The sequence below is a fragment of the Saccopteryx bilineata genome, chromosome 2 (genome assembly GCF_036850765.1).
Source record: "Saccopteryx bilineata isolate mSacBil1 chromosome 2, mSacBil1_pri_phased_curated, whole genome shotgun sequence".
In the NCBI taxonomy this organism is placed as follows: domain Eukaryota; kingdom Metazoa; phylum Chordata; class Mammalia; order Chiroptera; family Emballonuridae; genus Saccopteryx; species Saccopteryx bilineata.
The window spans coordinates 257,481,902-257,506,473 of NC_089491.1; the positions used below are offsets into that span (position 1 = coordinate 257,481,902).

Genomic DNA, 24,572 nt, shown 5'->3' on the forward strand with positions numbered 1-24,572 from the left:
GTTCTGAAGCAAGCCCACCTTCACACAATTTTTACTACTAAAATGTACAATATGAGTAGGCAAAGAGTCTGGTACTCAAAACTGAACTGATTCTGGTCTTGCTTTGGTTTTTCTGGTTTGTTCAAGTAGAAAACAGTAGCTACAGTGTCTGACATGAACTTGATACTTGTGCTTACTACTGAGCTAAGTATACTCCCTGAGCTCTAGAAAACTGATACAGCATTGAGCTTCTTGAGTTAACCCTTAGTCACTACAAGACTATTGTCATTCAGGCCCAAGAAGGAAACAGCACTGCAGCCCCACAAAAGTAACCACTATTCTAAATCCTCACCTTGTTTCCCATCCCAAATTCTACAAGACTGCTAGGGAAGAAAAACAAACAAACAAAAAAACCTTACTTGCACATTACTGTGGAAGTCCTTCCTACCATCATTCCCAGGAGGTACAGCAAGATCTCATCTTGATTTCTTGGCTGCCTTTCACTTGATGTAATCATAGCATGAAGCTTTGAAATAGGACCCTGGGATAGGCCATTCCCTTCAAAGTGTCTATCATTACTTCTTGGTGAGTCAGCTTTTGGACTGCTGCCAATGTGCTTTTTGTTGAGCTTATCATGAAATCATATTTCTGTAGAGTTGAAATGATGGCTAAAACACTGCACTTCAAAAGACTCCCTCAAAGTGTTTATCAAAGCCACTCATATGCTTTAGTAAGAGAAGGGGGTTTACGTAGTATCATGTTAAAAGATTCTCTTGGCCCTGGCCGGTTGGCTCAGCGGTAGAGCATCGGCCTAGCGTGCGGAGGACCCGGGTTCGATTCCGGCCAGGGCACACAGGAGAAGCGCCCATTTGCTTCTCCACCCCTCCGCCGCGCTTTCCCTCTCTGTCTCTCTCTTCCCCTCCCGCAGCCGAGGCTCCGTTGGAGCAAAGATGGCCCGGGCGCTGGGGATGGCTCTGTGGCCTCTGCCCCAGGCGCTAGAGTGGCTCTGGTCGCAACATGGCGACGCCCAGGATGGGCAGAGCATCGCCCCCTGGTGGGCAGAGCGTCACCCCTGGTGGGCGTGCCGGGTGGATCCCGGTCGGGCGCATGCGGGAGTCTGTCTGGCTGTCTCTCCCTGTTTCCAGCTTCAGAAAAATGGAAAAAAAAATAAAAATAAATAAAAAAAAAGATTCTCTTATGTGCAAGTGTTCAAAAATGTCTTGTAAAATTTTCTGATAATTGTGCTTACATAGATTTATGCAAATAGGTATATTTGAAAGCTTTTTATTATGCCCTTAAGGAAAGAGGGGTCATCTTTTCTGTATCAGGTAAATGAACTGAAGAATTTTGAAGTTAACAAAAGCATTAGATATCCAAGAATTCTAGAAAGGTCCATTAAATATCTCCGTAAGGAAAAATATTTTCTACTGTACCTTTTCAGAGGAATCCACTAATGAAAAATTTTTTATAATTCTCAAAATTTGAGAAGGTAAAACACTGGTGGGAATGGGAGAAAGGGGACATGTAATACAATTATAGTAGTTCCAAAGAGAAGAAATGGGAAAAGCTCCTAGCTCTGAAAAAAATAAGCCAGTAATAATGCATTCAGGGTATACAAAGTAAGATAAATATTCATGTATGGTATTATTCTCTCTAAAAAGTTTTTCCTATAAACTTTAAAAACTGACAAAGGAGCCTGGCCTGTGGTGACACAGTGGATAAAGCATCAACTTGGAACGCTGAGGTCACCAGTTTAAAGCCCTGGGCTTGCCCGATCAAGGCACATACAACAAGCAATCAATGAACAACTAAAGAGAAGTAGCTATGAGTTTATACTTCTTGCTCCCCCACCTTTCTCTCTCCTCTCTGTAAAATCAACAAATAAAATCTTTAAATAAATAAATAAAAACTGACAAATGAGAGCAAATGTTCAAGATGAATCTGAACTTTGAGATGCTGAATGCTTACTTCAAGTTTGTCAGTAGAATGATATAGAATGACTTTTTCCAAGAGAGAGGCAAGAAGTGAGCAAGAGAGAGAGAGGCAGGGAGCAAGAGAGACACAGGGAGGGAGAGAAGAAAGGAGGGAGAGAGGGAGTAAGAGAGAGAGAGAGAGAGAGAGAGAGAGAGAGGAATGGCAGGAGAGAGAGAGAGTCCAGGAGAGACAGGAACATCAAGCTGCCCCTGTATGTACCCTGACTGGACAATTGAACAGGAAATCTTTGCACTCCAGAACTAACCAACCAGGTTAACCAGCCAGGGTTTAATTTTTATCGATTTTTTTCCTGCGGAAATTAGAAGCAGGGAGGCAGTCAGACTCCCGCATGCACCTGACCGGGATCCACCCAGCATGCCCACCAGGGGGCAATGCTCTGCCCATCTGGGGCCTTGCGGCTGAAGCCATTCTAGTGCCTGAGGCAGAGACCATAGAGCCATCCCTCAGCGCCTCGGCCAACTTTGCTCCAATGGAACCTTCGCTGCAGGAGGGGAAGAGAGAGACAGAGAAGGAGAGTGGGAAGGGGTGGAGAAGCAGATGAGTGCTTCTCCTGTGAGCCCTGACCAGGACTCGAACCCAGGACTTCCACACACCAGGCTGACGCTCTACCGCTGAGCCAACCAGACAAGACTTTTTTTTTTTTTTTTTTTGAGAGACAGAGAAAAGAAGGGAGAGAGAAGGTAATTTGTTGTACCACTTGGTTGTGCATTTTTTGGTTGCTTCCCATGTGTGCCCTGACCCAGGATCAAACCCACAATCTTGCTGTTTTGGGACAATACTCTTAATCAACTGAGTTAAACAGCCAGGGCCTAGAATGACTTTTCAAAAGGTAATATATACAGATTTAAGAAACTTACCATCATTCAAAATATGCACATATATGTTTTTAGTGTATGAATTTAAAACATGCACTAAATTTAAAACCCCATAAAAGTTGCTTTCATATCTAAAGAAAAAAAGGTGTAAGTATACCATAACTACAAATTCAAAAATACTGAGCATATATAAAATACATAATTCTACAGAGCAGCTATTGTATTAAAGGCAAGGTATCCCAGCCTGACCTGTGGTGGTGCAGTGGATAAAGCGTCGACCTGGAAATGCTGAGGTCGCCGGTTCGAAACCCTGGGCTTGCCTGGTCAATGCACATATGGGAGTTGATGCTTCCAGCTCCTCCCCCTCCTCCACTTCTCTCTCTCTGTCTCTCCTCTCTCTGTCTCTCTCTCTCTCTCTCTCTCTGTCTCTCCCTCTCCTCTCTAAAAAATGAATAAAAAATAAATTTAAAAAAATTTTTAAATAAAAATAAAGGCAAGGTATTCCCTAACAAGTGAATTCAAACAACTGCATTTAATTTATGCCAAGAAAAGTAATGGCATAATCCTCTAATTTATACTTAAGTCCCCAGCTCTTAAAATTATACACATGGTAAAAGGGCTCAAGGAGTATTTAATAGCCTGACCAGGTGGTGGCGCAGTGGACAGAGCATCGGACTGGGATTCAGAGGACCCAGGTTCGAGACTCCGAGGTCGCCAGCTTGAGCGCGGGCTCATCTGGTTTGAGCAAAGCTCACCAGCTTGGACCCAAGGTCACTAGCTTGAGCAAGGGGTTACTCGGTCTGCTGAGCGCCCACAGTCAAGGGACATATGAGGAAGCAATCAATGAACAACTAAGGTGTCACAATGCGCAACAAAAAACTAATGATTGATGCTTCTCATCTTTCTTCATTCCTGTCTGTCTGGCCCTATCTATCCCTCTCTCTGACTCACTCTCTGTCTCTGTAAAAAAAAAAAAGAAAGAAAGAAAAAGGAGTATTTAATAATTTATGAAATTTTAAGGAGATGATTTCCCTGTTAATTACACTAGAATATGTGCTGACTTTCTGTATTATTCCCTGTATAACCACTAAAAATGGAAAATGTCTGATAAGCTTCTTACTGCTTATATAACAAATAGCTCTCTAAGAACCATATGTAAGCCTTGGCTGGGTAACTGACTTGGTTAGAGCATCATCCCTATACACCAAGGTTGCAAGTTGATCCCCAGGGTCAGAGCACACACAAGTACTAACCAATGAATGTATACATAAGCAGAACAACAAATCGATGTTTCTCTCAAATATTTTTTAAAACATATATGTAATAGAGGGCAATAACTTGGTGTTGTTTAAATCTTGGTACAAAGTAAATTTCCCATATACCATCTGTGATGGTGATTTAAAAATCTACCTCCAGCACTGATCTTCCTCAGACTTTCCCTAAAGCTCCAAATGCCTAACATATTTTGCACTTTGATGTCCAACTGCTTACATGTTTAAAAGCAAAAGACACACACCTCAACACTTCCCATCTTTCTGCCAAAATCAATTCCCCTTGCTATTTTCCTGGGCTCTAAATTTACCATCATTGAATATTCTGGCATTTACCTTCTTTCAATTCTTAACACTGATCCCTGTGGAAAGAGCAAGTGTAGTTGTTGCTGTCTTGTCACTCTGGTAACAGTAGCAACAACTACAACTAGTATATGGACTGCTTACTATTGGCTACCTATTTTAACAAGCACTTGGTGAATCATCACGAAGCCCTAATTGGTAAGTATTGTTATCCCCATTTTATTTTTTTTTTTTATTTTTAGAGAGAGATGAAGGGAGGAAAAGAGAGGAAGAGAGTGGGAGAAGGAGGAGGAGGGAAGAGAAGAAGGAGGAAGGGGAGAGGGAGATAGAAGGGGTGAGGGAATGGAGGGGGAAAGGGAGATAGGAAGGGAGGAGTGAGGAGGAAGGGAAGGGTGAGGAGGGGAGGGGGAGAGTGAGAGCCTGGGAGGCTCAAACTGAGCCAGTGACCCTTTGTTCAAGCCAGTGGCCTTGGGCTTCAAGCCAGTGATCTTTGGGCTCAAGCCAGTGATCCCAGTATCATGTTGATGATCCCATGCTCCAGCCAGGTAAGTTCACACTCAAACCAGCAACATTGGGGTTTCAAACCTGGGAGCTCAGTGTCCCAGAGGTCAACACTGTATCCAATGCACCACCACCAGTCAGGCTTTGTTGTTCCATTTGCTTATGCATTCATTGGTTGGTTCTTGTGTGTGCCCTGACCAGGGAATCAAAACCACAACCTTGGCATATTTGGACAACACTCTAACCAATGACAAGCTACTCAGCCAGGATCCTTATACCCTTTTTAAAACTAAGAAATCTGTGTCACACAGAAGTTAAGAAATTTGCCTAAAATCACAGGTAGGTATCATACTAGTTAGCGGTGGAGCCACCATCCAAACCCAAGCCTGAGTGAGCTCTTAATCACCATACTAAACTTGAAATAGAGGGAAGAGCATTCAACCTGATGTCAGAAGATCTAGGTTCAAATTCTAGTTCAGCTATTCACAAGCAATGCAACCTTAGACAAAGATGGACAGCTATGAAGCACAATTTATTCACCTGTAAAGTGAGGATAATAATATGGCCTACCCTGACTGCTTCACAAGCTAGCAATAAAAATAAAGTGTGCAACTAATAAAACTAATTAAAATTTTATTTGTAACATGAGTCCCATAGTTGCTACCTCCATATGCCCATGGCTTTAATTTTGGCAACTCTGTTCTGGAATTCTAGTCTTATGTCACCAACACTGTAGTCTCAGGAAAAGTAAAGAGCCTAAAACTTATCCGTATCAAGCAACCACATGCCTAAAAAAAAGCAACCTGTTAATTTGCAATCCCCATTACTATCAAGATTGGGGATCTTCAGGTAGATACTTCCACATGAAATAACTAGAAACTAGAAACTAATGGTAGCCTATAAATGAGATAACCACTTACCAAACCATCATATTTGAAGTGTAATATCTCTTGGTTCTAAACCCAATATTGTTTTCTGAATATTTTAACTGAGAAGAAACGTACATTGCTGAAAGAATGTTCTGTACACCAAGTATCTTAGTCATAGGATACATTTAAATCTGAAAGGCTTAATTAAACTAAGATTCTATCCTAAGCAAAAGAAATACAAACACATACTATTCTCAAACATGTCTAACCACCTATGGTCTCTGTAGTCCTTTGCAGGGTCAGAAATAGAACCTCTGTCACAACATTTACTTGCAAAAATTGTCTGCAATCTCTTTTCTAAGGTAAAAAAAATGTTTCCATCTCTCTCAAAGCTCACTACACAGTAACAAAGAAAATAATTTAATTCAAGTAGCTAATCAACCATAAACCATAAAACTGTCTTATGTCTTGTTCACATGAAACCATGGCTAATAAAGTTATTATTTCCAGCCATCTTGGGAGAGGAGAGAAAAGGAAAAGGGAACTCCATAGTGCTAAATATAGTATGTTTTACTTACAGACTTTTCATAACCAACTACGTAATCATTTTGCTACTTAGAAGAACAAAAAAAAGTCAAGGATTCACAATTCAAGAGCCACTAAAAACATAAATAATGAAATTATGCACTAAGGAGTTTCATAACTAAATGTATCCATTGAATAAATGTGTGCCTACTTCCTTAATTTAAAATATGTTAATGATTTATAGTATAAGATTATATATCAAATTATTTTCATTGTAGCATGGGCTTTTGGGGGGTGCAATTTCCTAAGCAACGTATAATGTTCCGTGAAAATTACAAGTGTTTTCAAGTCTAGGCACCATATTTTTTTAAACCATAAAAAAACACATACATGGGCACATACACACATATGCATGTGCATGAATACTTGTATAACAGCTTTATTTGTAGTTATCAAAAACTGAAGCCCTGGCTGGTTGGCTCAGCGGTAGAGCGTCGGCCTGGCGTGCGGGGGACCCGGGTTCGATTCCCGGCCAGGGCACACAGGAGAAGCGCCCATTTGCTTCTCCACCTCCCCTTCCTTCCTCTCTGTCTCTCTCTTCCCCTCCCGCAGCCAAGGCTCCATTGGATCAAAAGATGGCCCGGGCGCTGGGGATGGCTCCTTGGCCTCTGCCCCAGGCGCTAGAGTGGCTCTGGTCACGGCAGAGTGACACCCCAGAGGGGCAGAGCATCGCCCCCTGGTGGGCAGAGCGATGCCCCTGGTGGGCGTGCCGGGTGGATCCCAGTCGGGCGCATGCGAGAGTCTGTCTGACTATCTCTCCCCATTTCCAGCTTCAGAAAAATACAAAAAAAAAAACAAAAACTGAAAACACCCTGGCTGGTTGGCTCAGTGGTAGAGCATCGGCCTGGCGTGCAGGAGTCCCGGGTTCAATTCCCGACCAGGGCACACAGGAGAAGCGCCCATCTGCTTCTCCACCCCTCTCCCTCTCCTTCCTCTGTGTCTCTCTCTTCCCCTCCCGCAGCCAAGGCTCCACTGGAGCAAAGTTGGCCCGGGCGCTGAGGATGGCTCCGTGGCCTCTGCCTCAGGCGCTAGAATGGCCCTGGTTGCAACAGAGCAACGCCTCAGATGGGCAGAGCATCGCCCCCTGGTGGGCGTGCCAGGTGGATCCCTGTCGGGCGCATGCGGGAGTCTGACTTGCCTCCCCATTTCCAACTTCAGAAAAATACAGAAAAAAACAAAAACAAAACAGGCCCTGGCCAATTGGCTCAGTGGTAGAGCATTGGCCCAGAGTATGGATGTCCTGGGTTTGATTCCCGGTCAGGGCACACAGGAGAAGCCGCCATCTGCTTCTCCACTCCTCCCGCTTGTCCTCCCCCTCTCCCCCCACACCTCCTGCACCCATGGCTCGATTGGAGCAAACTGGCCCTAGGCGCTGAGGATGATTCCATGGTCTCCACCTCAGGCACTAAGAAGAGCTTGGGTGCTGAGCAACACCCCAGACAGGCAGAGCATCACAACTAGTGGGCTTGCAGGGTAGATCCCAGTAGGGGCACATACAGAAGTCTGTCTCTGCCTCCCCTCCTCTCACTGAACAAAAAAATAAAAATAAATTTAAAAACTGAAAACAACCCAAATGAACTTGAAGAATAAATAGACTGTGGTACATTCTTATAGGAATGCTACTTAGCAAAAAAAGTAATTACTGATATACAAAATATAGATATATCAAGGAGAATTATGTTAAATAAAAGAAGCCAGAGTCAGCCCTGGCAGTTGCTCAGTGGTAGAGCATCCATCCAGCATGTGGATGTCCTGGGTTCGATTCCCAGTCAGGGCACACAGGAGAAGTGACCATCTGCTTCTCTACCCCTCCCCCTCTTGCTTCTTTGTCTTTCTCTCTCTTTCTCTCTCTCTCTCTCTCTCTTCTCCTCCCCTTCTGCAGCCAAGGCTTGATTAGAGCAAGCTGGCCCAGGCACTGAGGATGGCTCCATGGCCTCCGCCTCAGGTGCTAAAAAATGGCTCTGGATGCAATGGAGCAAGGGCCCCAGATGGGAAGAGCATCACCCCCTAGTGGGTTTGCTAGGTGGATCCTAGTCAGGGCACATGAGGGAGTCTGTCCCTGCCTCCCTTCCTCTCACTAAATTAAAAAAAAAAAAAAAAGCCAGAGTCAAAAGGCTACATACAGCATGATTCCATTTATATGAAATTCCATTCATATGAAAAGACAAAATTATAGTAACAGGACAAATCAGCCACTGTCAGACACTGGGGGTGGGAAAAGAAGCTGATTCCAAAGGGTTAGAAGGAAATTTTTTTTTAAGAGGAAATTTCTTGAGGTGATGAAACTATTCTATATCTTGATTATAATGGTAATTATGTGTTTCCAAAACTTGCAGAGCTGGACTCAAAAAGGGTGAGTTTTATTGCATGTAAATTATATCTTAGTTTGAAAATTTTTAACCATAGAATCTTAATTATTGCTCTGAAAACAAGGTCCAGATGCTACCTAAACAACCAAAACAGGAATGCTAAACCTTGTTAGATCTGCTTCCAAGTTTGAAAACTTCCTTCTATAAACATTTTGCCTAGAAATCTAAAGAATATTTGTAAAATAGTCATAAATTCTCTCAGGATTAAAACTATTTTTTTTTAATTTATTGACTTTACAGAGAGAGGAGGGGAGAGTACAAGAAGTATCAAGTCATAGTTGCTTCACTTTAGTTGTTCATTGATTGCTTGCTGTATGTGCCTTGACCAGGCAAGCCCAGGGTTTTGAACCGGCAACCTCAGCATTCCAAGTCAATGCTTCATTCACCGTGCCACCACAGGTCAGGCTAAAACTATATTTTAAGAGAAAACTACCTAATGTTTACATCCTAATAGTTCTAGAAGAAAATGAGCTTTGTCAAGGAGGAAATTAACCCAAGCAATAAATATTAACATCTTTTCCATAATCATGATGATCACAAAAAAATGAGGTTCCTATCCTAATTTGGGTTCAAAAAACTAAAATTTTACTTCATAAAACCTCTAAGAGATTTATTTTTAAGCTCTTAACACTTGCACTTACCAGTGGTGGCACAATGGATAAAGTGTCAACCTGGGACACTGAGGTCCCAGGTTCAAGTCCTGAGGACACCGGCTTGAGCGCAGGTTCATCCAGCTTAAGCACAGGATCACCAGCTTGAGTGAGGAGTTACTGGCTTCAGTGTGGGATCGTGGCCCTTGATTGAGCCCAAGGTTGCTGGTTTGAGCAAGGGGTCACTGGCTTGGCTGGAGCTTCAATGAACAACTAAAGTACCACTACTATGAGCTGATGCTTCTCATCTCTCTCCCTTCCTGGCTTTATTTCTGTCTCTCTGCCTCTCTCTCTTGCTAAAAAAAATAAAAAATTAAAAATTAAAAAAAAAAACATGACTTAATATTTGCCTAAAATCTTTAAGTGCTTTCACTTAATCAAGCAGTATAGCAAAGTAGTTGAAAGTTCAGGTTCAAGAACTCAAACACCTGGACAAGTTATGTTAACCTCATTTTGTCTAAATTTCCCATGTCAGTAACATTGAAATAATTATAACTACCTCTGAAAATAGCTACCTAGACAATTAAATGAGTTAATACACAAAAATTGTTTACAATAGTGCCTGGCATGCTTATGTAAGCCTCAGAAAGTTTTAAACTAATACAAATGAATGATATTAATAATCACTAGCTGTGTGTCCTTAGACAAATAATTTTATCTTTGTATATCACAATTCTGCTCTATAATGTAAGAAACCTAAATTCAATGGCCTGAAGTTCTATCTAGTAATATGCACCAAATCACCCTGCAAAGAAGTTTAAGTATTATCCTTTTGCATGCAAAAATCTGAGACCCACTTGACCAGGGGTGGCGCAGTGATAAGAGCATCAACCTGAAATGCTGAGGTCCCAGATTCAAAACCCCAAGTCACACACTTGAACATGGGCTTATCCAGCTTGAACACAGGCTCACCACCCTTGAGTGCAGGGTCACTGGCTTGAACATGGGATCATCAAAATGATCCCATAATCGCTGGCTTGAGCCCAAGGTCATTGGCATGAGCAAGGCATGACTGGCTCAGCTTGAGGGCCACCCCCCCACCCTGTCAAGGCACATATGAGACTCAATCAATGAACAACTTAAGTGACACAACTACAACTACACATCTCTCTCCCTTTCTGCCTGTTTCCCTTCTCCCTTCATCCTTCTCTCTAAATAAAAATAAAAATAAAATAAAATCTGAGATCTAAATAAATTAAACAGCTTGCCCAAAGAGACAGTAAGGTGAAAGCACAGCCAAGATGAGGATATTCTGGTATTCTGAGATTCTTCAAATCTGTTCTCTCCAAAAAATTTAGCCCTTCATCAACTCTTTCCTAGACACAGGTAAGACATACCCAAAAAAACCCTCCAATTTATTCATTTAAAAATTCATTAAGGCCTGACCAGGCGGTGGAGCAGTGGATAGAGAGTCAGACTGGGATGCGGAGGACTCAGGTTCAAAACCCCAAGGTTGCCAGCTTGACCGCAGGCTCATCTTGTTTCAGCTAAAGCTCACCAGCTTGGACCCAAGGTCGCTGGCTCCAGCAAGGGTTTACTTGGTCTACTGAAAGCCCATGGTCAAGGCACATATGAGAAAGCAATCAATGAACAGCTAAGGTGTCACAATGCACAACGAAAAATTAATGATTGATGCTTCTCATCTCTCCATTCCTGTTTGTCCCTGTCTATCCCTCTCTCTGACTCTGTCTCTGTAAAAAAAAAAAAAAAAAAAAAAGTAAATTAAGGCCCTGGCTGGTTGGCTCAGTGGTAGTATCAACCTGGTGTGTGGATGTCCCAGGTTCAATTCCCAGTCAGAGCACATGGGAAAAGCAACCATCTGCTTCTCCTCCCCTCCTCCTTCTCTCCCCCCCAACCCCCTGCAGCCATGGCTTGGTTTGAGCGCATTGGGCCCCAGGTGCTAAGGATGGCTCCGTGAAGCCTCCAACTCAGGCACTAAAATTAGTTCAGTTTCAAGCATGGCCACAGATGGGCAGAGCATTGGCCTGAGATGGGGGTAGTCAGGTAGATTCTGGTAGGGGCACATGTAGGAGTCTGTATACCTCCCCTCCTCTCGGAAAAGAAGAAAAAAAACTCATTAAGCTATAAATTTGTTTTATACACTCTTCTATGTTTGTTTTATATCATAACTTATAAAGATGAAATGTTTCATCATGAAGTATACTCATGTTCTTACAGAACTAGTAGGAAAGTTAATGAAGCTAAAGGAAGATAAATTCAGGTGATCATGTTCATTAAAATTTTGTGAGTGGGTAAAAGTTTTTTGTGAGTTTTTTTAAACATTCATCAGGAGACATTTTATTTAATTAATTTATTTATTTTTGTGACAGAGACAGAGAGAAGGACAGATAGGGACAGAGAGACAGAAAGGGAGAGAGATGAGAAGCAGCAATTCCTTGTTGTGGTGCCTTAGTTGTTCACAGACTGCTTTCTCATATGTGCCTTGATTGGGGGGGGGCGTGTTACAGCAGACCAAGTGACCTCTTGCTCAAGCCAGCAAACTTGGGCTCAGTCCAACACTCTATCCACTGCGCCACCACCTGGTCAGGCAGGGGGTAAAAGTTTTAAAACTGAGGTATTATATACATAAAAAAAGTGCACATAAGATATCTTAAGTACACAATTCAATAATTTTCATATACTGAAGACAATGAAGTCACCAGCCAAATCAAGATATAGAATATTAGCAGCACCCCTACGTCTCCCTTGCTTGTTTATACAGCCAAAGATAACAATTATTCTGACTTTCACTACCATCGATTAGTTTTACTCATTTTTTAAACTTTACAGAAATGGAATCACAGAATATGTTGTCTTATGAATATGTTCTTTCATGAATGTTTTAATTTCCCTTCTTGCAAACAAAATGCGTTTATGTAAACCAGATATTGAGAGGTTCTCTCAAACAAATAGTTGAACCATTTGCAGAGCAAACCATTTCTCAAACAATAAAATATCTAAGATATTGATTTAATATATATCTTTAAGATATATTTATTGATATATGGCTGATATTTCCTCTTTCCTCAATGAGATTTCTAAGAAATAAATTTTCACTGACTTTTAGTTGGAGAAAACAGAGACCCAAAATGTCTCAAAAAATATTATATTTATTCTTTCATCAGAAGAAATCTGAATTGTAACTTTTTTAAAAAATGGAAGATAAAAGAAAAAAGGGTTAGGAAGTCATGAAGAGATTTCATAAATCTCTTAAAATTACATTATTTAATTTTACTTTTATATAAAGAAAAGAACTATCAATTAATTATAGCCAACAATGAACACAGAAATAAAAATGTAAAATTTTGGTTTGCTATAGAATATATGATTCCATTTTGCAATGCTGTCAAAACACCATTTTGACAGCATTGCAACAAAATTTTAAATACTAAATGCTCTTATTTTGTCCTGAGATCACCTCCTACCACTAATTTATGTAACTGTTTAATATTGAGTCCATAATCGGTGCTGTCCAACATGGTAGCCATCAGACACATGGCTAGTTCAAGTTCAGTAATTAAAATTAAATAAAATTTTAAATTTTAGTTCTTTTGTCAAACTAGCCAAGTTTCAAATGCTCAAATCATAATATACAGTGCAGATACTAACAGAAAGAATCATCAGAGGAAGTTATATATGTTGTCTCATCTCTCACTCACTCCTAGCCCCTTACTATGCTAAAATTCATCTAAGAAAATGATGACCAATAACTAGTATGGATCACCACATTCAATTATTTCCTTAGCGCCAATCTTCCTTCATCTCAAACATTAACTGTCACTATTTGTAATCCTCCCTTCTCCTTGAACTCTACTATGACTCATTAACCTGATTTTAAGTTTTCTTTAAATTTTATCTTCTCCCACACCCCAAACCAGATGAGTATATAAACTTATAGTGGCCTAATCCCCAACTGTATATTAACACCAAAATGCCAATAAGACCATATTGTCATAAAAGTTATTTATCTGAATATCTTCCATTTCAAATTACATGTACAAAATCTGTATCATATGAGGTACAATAATCCCACTTGATATTTAACATGCACATACACAAGGCTACAGAACTTAAGTCCAAATGGCAAGTGAGCAGAATAATTGGGAATTCAGGCTGTCCTGTTTATAAAATTCATAGAATCTGATTTATTTTTTTACAGCATCATTGATAACACTCAATGGGCTCATTAGGAAGAGAAAATTTAGATGGAAGTCCTTGTTTTTAATTGTGATCAAACCCCAGACTGTCTCAGACACAGTTTAGTGGAGTTCACAATGAGTTCAAATCAGTTTGCCTGCCGCTTAGTACTTCCAACTGTTACTCTGCTTAGGAACTGGAACCTGTTAACTACCTACTTTCTCACTGGTCACTGACTTAAAACTTCGTAAGACACCCAATGAAAACTAAAGACATTAAAATGTACTTTAAAATAGCAGCTTTTCCTAATTATAAGAGTAATACAGCCAGCCTGACCAGGTGGTGGCGCAGTGGACAGAGCATCAGACTGGGACATGAAGAACCCAAGTTCGAAACCCCAGGTCGCCAGCTTGAGCATGGGCTCATCTGGTTTGAGCAAGGCTCACCAGCTTAAGCCTAAGGTCACTGGCTTGAGCAAAGGGTCACTCGGTCTGCTGTAACACCCGGTCAAAGCACATACGAGAAAGCCATCAATGAACAACTAAGGTGCCGCAATGAAGAATTGATGCTTCTCATCTCTTTCCGTTCCTATCTGTCTGTCCCTATCTCTCTCTCTCTCTCTCTCTCTCTCTCTCTCTCTCTCTGTCACAAAAAAAGGAGTATTATATGCCCACTACAGAAAACTGAAAAACTACAAACGAATATAAAGCAGAAAACAGTCACACTATTCTACCAGACAGAAATTTATCACTACTACTATTTCCATTCCTGTCTTTCCAAGGTCTCTCTTATATATAAAAATGTTAGTTCCCTTACTAAACAAGATTTTTTTTTTTTTTTTTTTTTTTTTACAGAGGCAGAGATAGACAGGGACAGACAGACAGGAACGGAGAGAGATGAGAAGCATCAATCATCAGTTTCTCGTTGCGACTTCTTAGTTGTTCATTGATTGCTTTCTCACATGTGCCTTGACCGTGGGCCTTCAGCAGACCGAGTAACCCTCGGCTGGAGCCAGCGACCTAGGGTCTAAGCTGGTGAGCTCTTTGCTCAAGCCAGATGAGCCCGCGCTCAAGCTGGCGACCTCGGGGTCTCGAACCTGGGTCCTTCCGCATCCCAGTCCGACGCTCTATCCACTGCGCCACCACCTGGTCAGGCTAAACAAGATTTTAAGTACAGCAAAACAAAGGAAGTAACTTACTAGTTCTTTGAAAGTCTAATTCTCTTCTACGTTTTCAGAGTAAGCCAAAACCATGTGTACAGGCAACTACTTGCTCCTTTTCATTCCTGTACCCCATAGCAAACTGGTGTCCATCTTTCAGGAATCATTATATACCCAAAGACTAATGAGTATGTTTCCTTTTTAAATACCAGTCTACTGCATAAGTAAATAATACACATATATACACAGTCTTGCCAGTAGGAGAGACACAGTAAAAGGAATTACTACATTAAGACTAACTATTTTGGCCTGACCAGGCTGTGGGGCAGTGGATAGAGCACCCGCCTGGGATGCTAAGACCCAGGTTCAAAACCCAGAGTTCACAGCTTGAGTGTGGGATCATAAACAGGACCCCATGGTCATTGGCTTAAGCCCAAGGTCGCTGGCTTGAGCCAGGAGTCGCTGGCTCAGCTGGTGCCCCCAATCAAGGCATATTTGAGAAAGCAATCAATGAACAACTAAGGTGCCGCAAACATGAGTTGATGCTTCTCATCTCTCTCCTTGTCTTGTCTGTCCCTGTCTCCCTCTCTCTCTCTCACACACACACACACAAAAAAGTAACTTTTCTGTCACCTTGAAACTATCCTTAAGAGAAAGTAAAAGGATATTTGAAAGGCCGATGTAAAATTAATGACCTCTTCCACAAAACATTTTCTGTACACATCAGATAAAGGAACAATCTACAGAAAATGGTGAGTGCTGGTTTTACAATGCTATAACTTATTTACAGGTATAAATAAATGTGCAAAACTTTAAAAAGTCCATAAATATTGATAGCTTACTCTGTAGTAGACAGTATATTAAGTGCTAAGGAGTGAAGGAGAACAGCCATCAGAACCTACTTCTGCAGGGTTTACATACAGTCTACTACTTTAAATATGATGTTAAACACAAGGCATGTGGCCCCAAAGGAGTCACAGCATCCCTGGATAATGATGATCTCAAATTCTTATGAGGTTCTAAGATGATGTATGTGAAAGAACCTTATCAATCATGCTACCTAAAGTAAAAAGGGATACCTGGAGTTTTTTTTCCAAAGCACTGCATATAACAATCATCTTCAATATAAATTATCTCATTTCTTTAAATTGGCAAAAAATAATCATTCAAGTTGCTCTTTTCACAATGTCTAGACTTCAATATTATCTTTTTCTGACAATGACCCATAAGAAATAACTGAAATTAAGTACTCTATTATGAGAGGAAAAAAGGAGTACTTTTCTAGTACAAAAGCACAATTTCCTGATTTTATAATTTACAGGGGGAGAAGGGGCAAATCAAAAGCAATTTATTCAAACTTAGGGAAAAAGTTACCTTTTACCCTAAGATTTATCATGGAACGTTTCATCCTGAGAAAGCATTTTTAAAAGCTCAAGACTCAGCCTATTCCAAGTAGAATTAGTGCAACAAGTTAATAGTGGTACTTTGCAAGCAAATGAAGCAAGTAGCAATTATATATCCCTTTACTCAGCCTTGAATACTTAAACTCTTAGAAAATAGGGATGTTATAACTGAACTGCTTTCCAGAAAGCGTAAACAATTTAAAATATACTCAACACAATTATCAGTCTTCATAGCTAAGAGAAGTACCGTACACAGACTGTTTCTGACCCTATTATTTTATTTGCCCTTTTCATATTTGGCCACCTCAACAAATGACAAAAGATATCAAATTGATTCTTTATGAGCAAGGTTCATATGTTGGCCCTTATTGAAAAGATGACTCTCTATGAGAGGATGGGATCAGAGAAGGGAAAGAGTTTAGTGAAATTATATATACTTAACACAGCATTATAGAGAACAAATCCTGGAAGGAAAGGGGGAAGGCGTTGAGGGGAGGCAAGGGGGCTGTCGAGGGGAGCACAGGGGTGGGGGGAGATATATTCGGTGGGACACTTGAATCGATGTAAGCACAATAAATTAAAATCAATAAAAATTGATTTAAAAGAAAAGATGACTCTCAAAGCATAAGACACTTTAAAGACTATCATAATCCAACTAGGCTGGGCCATCTGCAGAACTAGTGGAAATGCCCAAAAACAATCATTCATAAAAGTCTAACATTAAATCTTAAGAGTCTAAAGCCACGATCTCCATAGCAGAGTATAACATACCTCAAGGAGTGCCCAAGATGCTCCATTGGAGTAAAGGAGAAAAATATTTGGGGTTTTTTGTTTTGTTTATTTTTCAAGACAGACAGACAAGAACGTCAAGCTGTTCCTATATGTGCTGTGACCAGGGATCAAAGCAGAAACCTCTGTGCTTTGGGGTACTCCAACCAACCGAGTTATCAGGCCAGGGCTTAATTTTTTACTGACTGATTGACTGTTAGAGACAGATAAAGGAAGGGAGAGAGAGAGAAGGAGAAAAGGAAATTTTTTTTTTTTTTTTTACAGAGACAGAGAGTCAGAGAGAGGGATAGATAGGGACAGATAGACAGGAACGGAGAGAGATGAGAAGCATCAATCATCAGTTTTTCATTGTGACACCTTAGTTGTTCATTGATTACTTTCTCATATGTGCCTTGACCGGGGGACTACAGCAGACCGAGTAACCCCTTGCTCAAGCCAGAGACCTTGGGGTCTCAAAACTGGGTCCTCTGCATCCCAGTCCGACGCTGTATCCACTGCGCCACCGTCTGGTCAGGCAGGAAGGGAAGCTTTCATTTGTTCCACTTAGTTGTGCATTCACTGGTTGCTTCCCATATATGCCCTGACCGGGGATCAAACCCACAACCTTGTTTCAGGAAGACACTCTAATCAACTGAGCTAGCCCACCAAGGCCTGAGTTTTATTTTTAAGTCTCATCCTTGTTAAAAGGGATGGGGATTATATTTTATAAGGTACACAGTAACCAGCTACTATACATATTGTTTGTACATCAAATAAATATTTATACTTAAGGATTGAGGATTTGTGCTCAAAACCTTTTTTACTATTGGAATGAGGAATCACAAAATTTAGAGATCACTAAAGTACTCCTTGTCACCGTACTTTCCTTTTTACCTGCCTCTTCCAGGGTTAAGTTGTAGAGGCTAAGATCTGATGTTGAAAAAAAGAACAAAGGAAAACTATTCCCACAAACTATTTTATACTCCTACCACCAAACTAAAAGATAATAAATCACTAGCAAGAACATGTGGAATTGGACACTAGTATACTATTGGTGGGATTTTAAAATAGACATCTATCAATAGGGCACCTTCAGTAAATTCAAATTTAAAACACATAGCCCACTTTCAGAATTAAGCCTAAGGAAAAAGCACAATTGTATAAATAAGTCCAAACTAGTTCATCACAGCACTGTTTGAAGAAAAAATTTGAAAATGTTCATTAACAGGAAATGCTGTAAACAATGATGCATCCATATCACAGAACATTAAATAAATACCCACAAAGGGAACATCAATTTGACATAAAAGGTTGGTTATTTTCTTAAGTATCTCAGTAGATTACACATAAAAAAACACACACCAAATATTAATATTATATCTAAGTAGGATTATGAGTTAACTCTACTTTCTCCTGGGTTATCTCAATTCCTATGTTTGTAGGGTTTCTTAATTTTCATAGTTAATATGTACTGTAGTTTCATAATCTGAAATAAAAATTTCAGCCTGACCTGTGGTGGCGCAGTGGATAAAGCGTCAACCTGGAAACTGAGGTCGCCGGTTCAAAACCCTGGGCTTGCCTGGTCAAGGCACATATGGGAGTTGATGCTTCCAGCTCCTCCCTCCTTCTCTCTCTCTGTCTCTCTCTCCTCTCTCTCCCTCTCTCTCCTCTCTAAAAAATGAATTAAAAAAATTTTCTTAATTAAAAATTTAAAAAAAAAATTTCATTTTGAAATTTAAAATGAGCCTGACCAGGCGGTGGCGCACTGGATAGAGCATCAGACTGGGATGCGGAAGACCCAGGTTCGAGACCCCAAGGTCACCAGCTTGAGCGTGGGCTCATCTGGTTTGAGCAAAAATTCACCAGCTTGGACCCAAGGTCACTGACTCAAGCAAGGGGTTACTCAGTCTGCTGAAGGCCCGCAGTCAAGGCACGTATGAGAAAGCAATCAATGAACAACTAAAGATGTCACAATGCGCAACGAAAAACTAATGATTGATGCTTCTCATCTCTCCATTCCTGTCTGTCCCTGTCTATCCCTCACTCTCTCTCTCTCTGTCTCTGTAAAAAAAAAAGAAAGAAATTTAAAATGAGATTAAACTAAAACTCCTTATTACTGCCCTATTGTGCTTCCAACCAAACACTCTTGTAAACCCTCTACTTTGCCCCATGTGGTTTGTGTAACCAGTCTAAATATTTTACAACTGCATGGCCTGTGGTGGAGCAGTAGATGGAGCGCCAACCTGGAACGCTGAGGTCACAGGTTAGAAACCCTGGGCTTGCCCTGGACGGAAAGCTCGGCTGCTTAGAGCATCATCAGTAAGTACACAGGTTGCCGGTTCAATTCCTTTCCAGGGCACATACAAGAACAGATCTGCCTCTCTGTCTCTTCTTTCCTCTCTCTCCAAAATTAACAAAATAAGCATTTTTTTTTTTTAAAAGAAGAAACAGAAACCCTGGGCTGCACATACAATAAGCAAAAAATAAACAGCTAGAGTGAAGCAACTACTTCTCATATCCCCATCCTGTAAAGTCAATAAATAAAAATCTTTTAAAAATAAATACTTTACAATTACAGATTTATCTTACAGAAAAATGATAGGCATGGAACAAAAAAATAAGAACTACCCTATTTTAAATTGGCCTTTTTGTCTTTATACCAAATATAAAATTAATCAATATACTTACAATTCCTTACATTATGCCAGATTATCAATCTATGAGTAATTCAGAGAACTAAACAAATTTATATCTCTCTTCTGCGACTAACTTATAAAAGCATTAGCTACAAAAGAAATTAAATTTAGAACCCAGAGAAATTAAATGAGCAAAGCATGCTACCTGCTACTATCTCTCCTAATGAAATCATTCTAAATATCGAGTGAAGACACAAACAGACATATAATAGACCCAGGCCTGGACATAGCCAAAACAATGCTTTGCAAGGTCAGCACCAAGACAATACCTCTATACTTTAATTACCAAGCAGGCCATTTAAGAAAAAAGGGTGAGGAAGAACATTAACATACATGTATGTCTTAATTTTGCTTCATTAAATCAACAATTTATAATGAAGCTATGAGGTATTTCACTCTTAACAAATAGCTTAATTTAACCCAACTTCACTATTTCCATGGTTTTTTACTTGTTTTATGCTTTATTATCTTATAATCAGTCATTCTAACTTCAAGTACCATATTCCTACATAACTGCTTCTAAGTTTCACAACTCAAGAAAAAATACACTTTACCTTGCATCCCAGTAAATATATAATCATATATTTAAAAAAGAAACAAGTTTCCCAAATCAATACATACTTTCACCATCTGCAATGTGCTGATATTTCTATTTCTTTTTTTAATGCTTTTTTTAAATCACCACATTGATTTCATTACCCTATGACGGTGTCACCTGCCATTTAGAAAAGATAGTACTTTACACAGAATGTACTAAACTCCCTGACCCTCCTACTTTTCACCACAGCTCCAATATAGCAAAATTGGGTGAAATCCAACAAATCTATCCAAGTGCAAAATTTGGCACAAATGTTAGACATCCCCAATTCCTCTGAAGTTCCCCCCAACACTGACTATTCCTGTTGGCAGATGGGATGCAAGTGCTGAAAGGTTTCTCCAGGCAAAGTACAGAAACAAAAATCTTTTGTTGTCATATCAATTACATTAGTAAATTCTGCACTTGAGAACTCCTAGCAAATTTACCACTGCTCCACAAACCAACTCCTGCAAGAATATAAAACAAAATTTTACCACAATAGAATGCTAGTATGATCCCCTTACACCAGGGGTCTCAAACTCGCGGCCCGCGGGCCGCATGCGCCCCCCCCCCGAACAATTTTGTGCGGCCCGCAGACTAATCCACAGGCTTACTTAATTTTATCCAAAATATTTTGAACTTCATGGATTAGTCTGCGGGCCGCACAAAATTGTTCGGCGGGCCGCGAGTTTGAGACCCCTGCCTTACACTGTAATTGTTTGTGGTATACATTTCATTTGATCCTCCCTTATACACTGTGAGAGAAGTTGCTCTTCTTCCTTTTATTAATGAGGGAATTGAAGCTCAGAGACCTAACTGGCTTGCCAGAAAAAACACTGCTATGGAGGAGCACAACCTAGGCTTGAACCTAGGATTTACTGATTTATCCACTCATGCTACAATTTTCATTTTCAACATCTGCTACAAATATGAACTTAAGTGTATTAAGTTTCTAAATACAAAAGTGAAGGCCCTGGCCGGTTGGCTCAGCGGTAGAGCGTTGGCCTGGCGTGCGGGGGACCCGGGTTTGATTCTCGGCCAGGGCACATAGGAGAGGCGCCCATTTGCTTCTCCACCCCCCCTCCTTCCTCTCTGTCTCTCTCTTCCCCTCCCGCAGCCGAGGCTCCATTGGAGCGTGGATAGTCCGGGCACTGGGGATGGCTCCTTGGCCTCTGCCCCAGGCGCTGGAGTGGCTCTGGTCGCGGCAGAGTGACACCCCGGAGGGGCTGAGCGTCGTCGCCCCTGGTGGGCAGAGCGTCGTCGCCCCTGGTGGGCATGCCGGGTGGATCCCGGTCGGGCGCATGCGGGAGTCTGTCTGACTGCCTCTCCCCGTTTCCAGCTTCAGAAAAATACAAAAAATATATATATATATCTAAAAAAAAGAAAAGTGAAGACTGAAAGCATGACACAAATACTGGTATCATAAAATTAGGATTAATGGTAATGAAGTTGAACACTTGGTTGCCTCTAAATTTATTGGGAATCCTAGTTCAAATTCAATACTGATTTGATCTCATACTTTGTCAGTCAACATTTCACTATTATAAAATTACATATAAATTCACCATAGAAAATTACAGAATTGGGTAGTCTGTAAGAAACAAGTGGCTACATAAATTGCATAAACTTCCCCCAAACCATCCTTAATCTTGTGGTTTCACACTAAACTATGAAGTTCCCTATGTGAATTCCGTTTTGATTTCATCACTAAGTGAATTTCAACAGCATAAACATGTTTCTGCATAATACTTGCAACATGCATTCAATTTCCAGAGCACTTCTGGACAACATCTAAAATCCACAAGCTTAAAAGCAGAATTCAAGGCACAATGCTCCTTTTTTTAATTAAAAAGCTTCATCTACCTTTGAGATGAACACCAAATAACAATTACAATTATTAAAGATCTGCAAAATCAGGCTGGAGAAACTACTTGAGATCAAGAGTAGAGGCCTTTACTTGTATAGATGAGAAAACTAAAGTACAGGTAAGTGACATTCCCTAACAGCAATCGCAGTCATTGGCTATCATCTACTCAATTACTGTTTCCCATTATTCTAAATGCCTCTGTATCTAATAAAATGTGATCCTAAAAAACATCACTAACACCTAAAAAATGTAAGATACAGTTTTTTAAAGACACATTTAAGACCCACAAAACTAGGGGACAAAGTAGTGTTCAATGACAATCTTTAGAACAGAATCTCTTGAAGAAAAGTCCCAAACCACTTGATCTAAAAACTGACTGTTTATTCCAACGCAAAGAATCAAGTAGCTTTTAATAACTAACATTGTTATCAATCACTATAACAGTTCTTTTCCCATCTCAATACTATTAATTTACATAACAAATACATATCTGAGGGGACATTATGCTGGGAACTCCAGCTGCATACTGGAGACACCAAGGAGCAAAACAGATGTGGCCTCTGGTTCTTGTAGAGTGCACTACTGGGTGCACTTCACATCCTCCTCTACAGTATGAATAATTACTTCATAACTCAGCATTCCACTTTACCACATAAGGTGTTAACCAGAGTTAAAAACTGACTTAACCACTCCTCATAGCCTGGGGCAAATTTCAAGAACTTTTCACAATAAACCTTCCTGGTTCACAACCCTTGTCTCAAAAGACTGCTAAGTCACCCACCCTACTCTCACTTCATTAGAAACCTGAGTCAGATGGTTTAGGAGCAACCATGATGTTGGGATGTTGAGAAGTACCTTTGGTGGACCCCTTCCTAAGCCAGAAGTCAACTTACTGCCTGCCCCTCTCCGTTTCTTTCCTCTGGATTCTTCCATATATACCTGGAAATACCTACAGTCAAGTAGCACCTAATTTTTATCAAGTGTGTTCCTGAAGACACACACAAATAACTTTTGGCAACAAATCTATTTCCCCTACATAAATCCATTATATTAGGAGATGCTCGATTTTCAGTTTTAAGTTTCTCAGGTTTCCCCTTCTTTCCTACCTCTCAAGTTCCTTTTTTTATTTTTATTTGGTTGTTTATTTGTTTAGAGAAAGGGAAAGGGGAGAGGGGTAGAGAGAAACATCAATTTGCTGTTCTATTTATTTATGCATTCATTGGTTGATTTGAGTATGTGCCCTAACTGGGGTCAAACCTGCAAACTTGGCTTATCCGGACAATGCTCTAACCAACTGAGCACCTAGCCAAGGCCCTACCTCTCAAATTCTTAAAGATCTATAAACAAACAGCACTCTCTGCAGTTGTAATTAATGAGAATCTTTTGGAATACCAAAGGTGACTTAAAGCAGAAATTCACAAACCTGGCTGACTAGAATCATTCAGAGAGCTCTAAGGATGGATTCCCAGGACCCTCCTTCAGACTTTAATTCACCTGGTCCTAATGTCAGATCCATGTTCAGCATTTCGGGCAGTTTATACTATTTCTGATGATCAGTATTTAACCAGGTAAGTCTTGAACTAAAGAACTTGGCCTACAAGCTGAGAAACTTGGGTATTCCTATGGCTTGCCACTAACTCCTAGTGGGGCTGCACCACAGTGCTGGTCACATGAACTGCTCTGGGTCATCTAAAAATGAGGGAGGTAATTAGAGCTGAAAGAGGCCTTCATAGTCAGCCAATCTAAAATTCCAGAACCCTCCAAATTTAGTTTAATATCACATAATGTACTGGGTTTACTGGAAACAGTGTCATTCTGTAAGCTCTTCTAACCACCCAAGTCACAGGCCCTAGAAGGGAAGACTATCTGCATGCCATCAACATACCTCACTTGGTCTCTGAGCACAAACAAGGACCATGACTCTTTCCCTAGAGAAAGAACCTTGAATCTGAAAAGGAAAGGTCCCCGTCACTTTTCAGTATACAAATCACAAGCATTTTATATAGAAAATAATTACTGTCCATATTTTGAGAAACAAAGTTGAACTTCAACTGGAAGAGAGAGTATGGGCCTTTTATTTCATCGTGAAAAAAAATATATATCAGATAACAAAGTAGATAACAAGAAACTAAAACAGTCAAGAATTTAGGCCTCGCTCTCGAAAACATACCTAAACATCAATACCTACAACACCTAACAGTAGCTCACGTGTAAAACTAACAGATGAGATTATCAGACCCCAGAGGAGTTTATTAAAGTGGAATTGACTCCATTATTTACCCATAAAATTTACCCTATTTTTTTTTAATTTTATTTAGACGATTAAATTTAACAGGGTGACATTGTTCAACTACAGTACACAGATTTTGGGCAAACATCTCCACATCATTTGGAAAGTCGATTACGTTATATACCCAGCCCCATTATTTTGAGGTAAGTTTTCCAGCCCAAAATACAATCAACAATATGATCTTAGGGGTCCTAAGCAGCACAAATACATCAAGCAGCACGAGTTCCACCTAAAAAATAACACTGTAATCTTTTGCAGAGCTGTTTGACCAGCGTTCCCTGAGCTTTCTCAACCGCCTCGGAGCCATCCTTCCCATCCAAGTACTACCAGGTCAGGAG

The 24,572-nt window shown here is 40.4% G+C and overlaps 1 protein-coding gene and 1 long non-coding RNA gene across 8 annotated transcripts in view; one reads left to right on the forward strand and one right to left on the reverse strand.

Moving 5' to 3' along the window:
• LOC136325580 (uncharacterized) overlaps window positions 1-24,572 on the forward strand; it is a 306,971-nt gene that overhangs the window by 135,432 nt on the left and 146,967 nt on the right. The window lies entirely within an intron of this gene.
• Window positions 1-24,572, reverse strand: part of MTMR3 (myotubularin related protein 3) — a 138,099-nt gene that overhangs the window by 112,874 nt on the left and 653 nt on the right. The gene's annotated exons all lie outside the window — the stretch shown is intronic.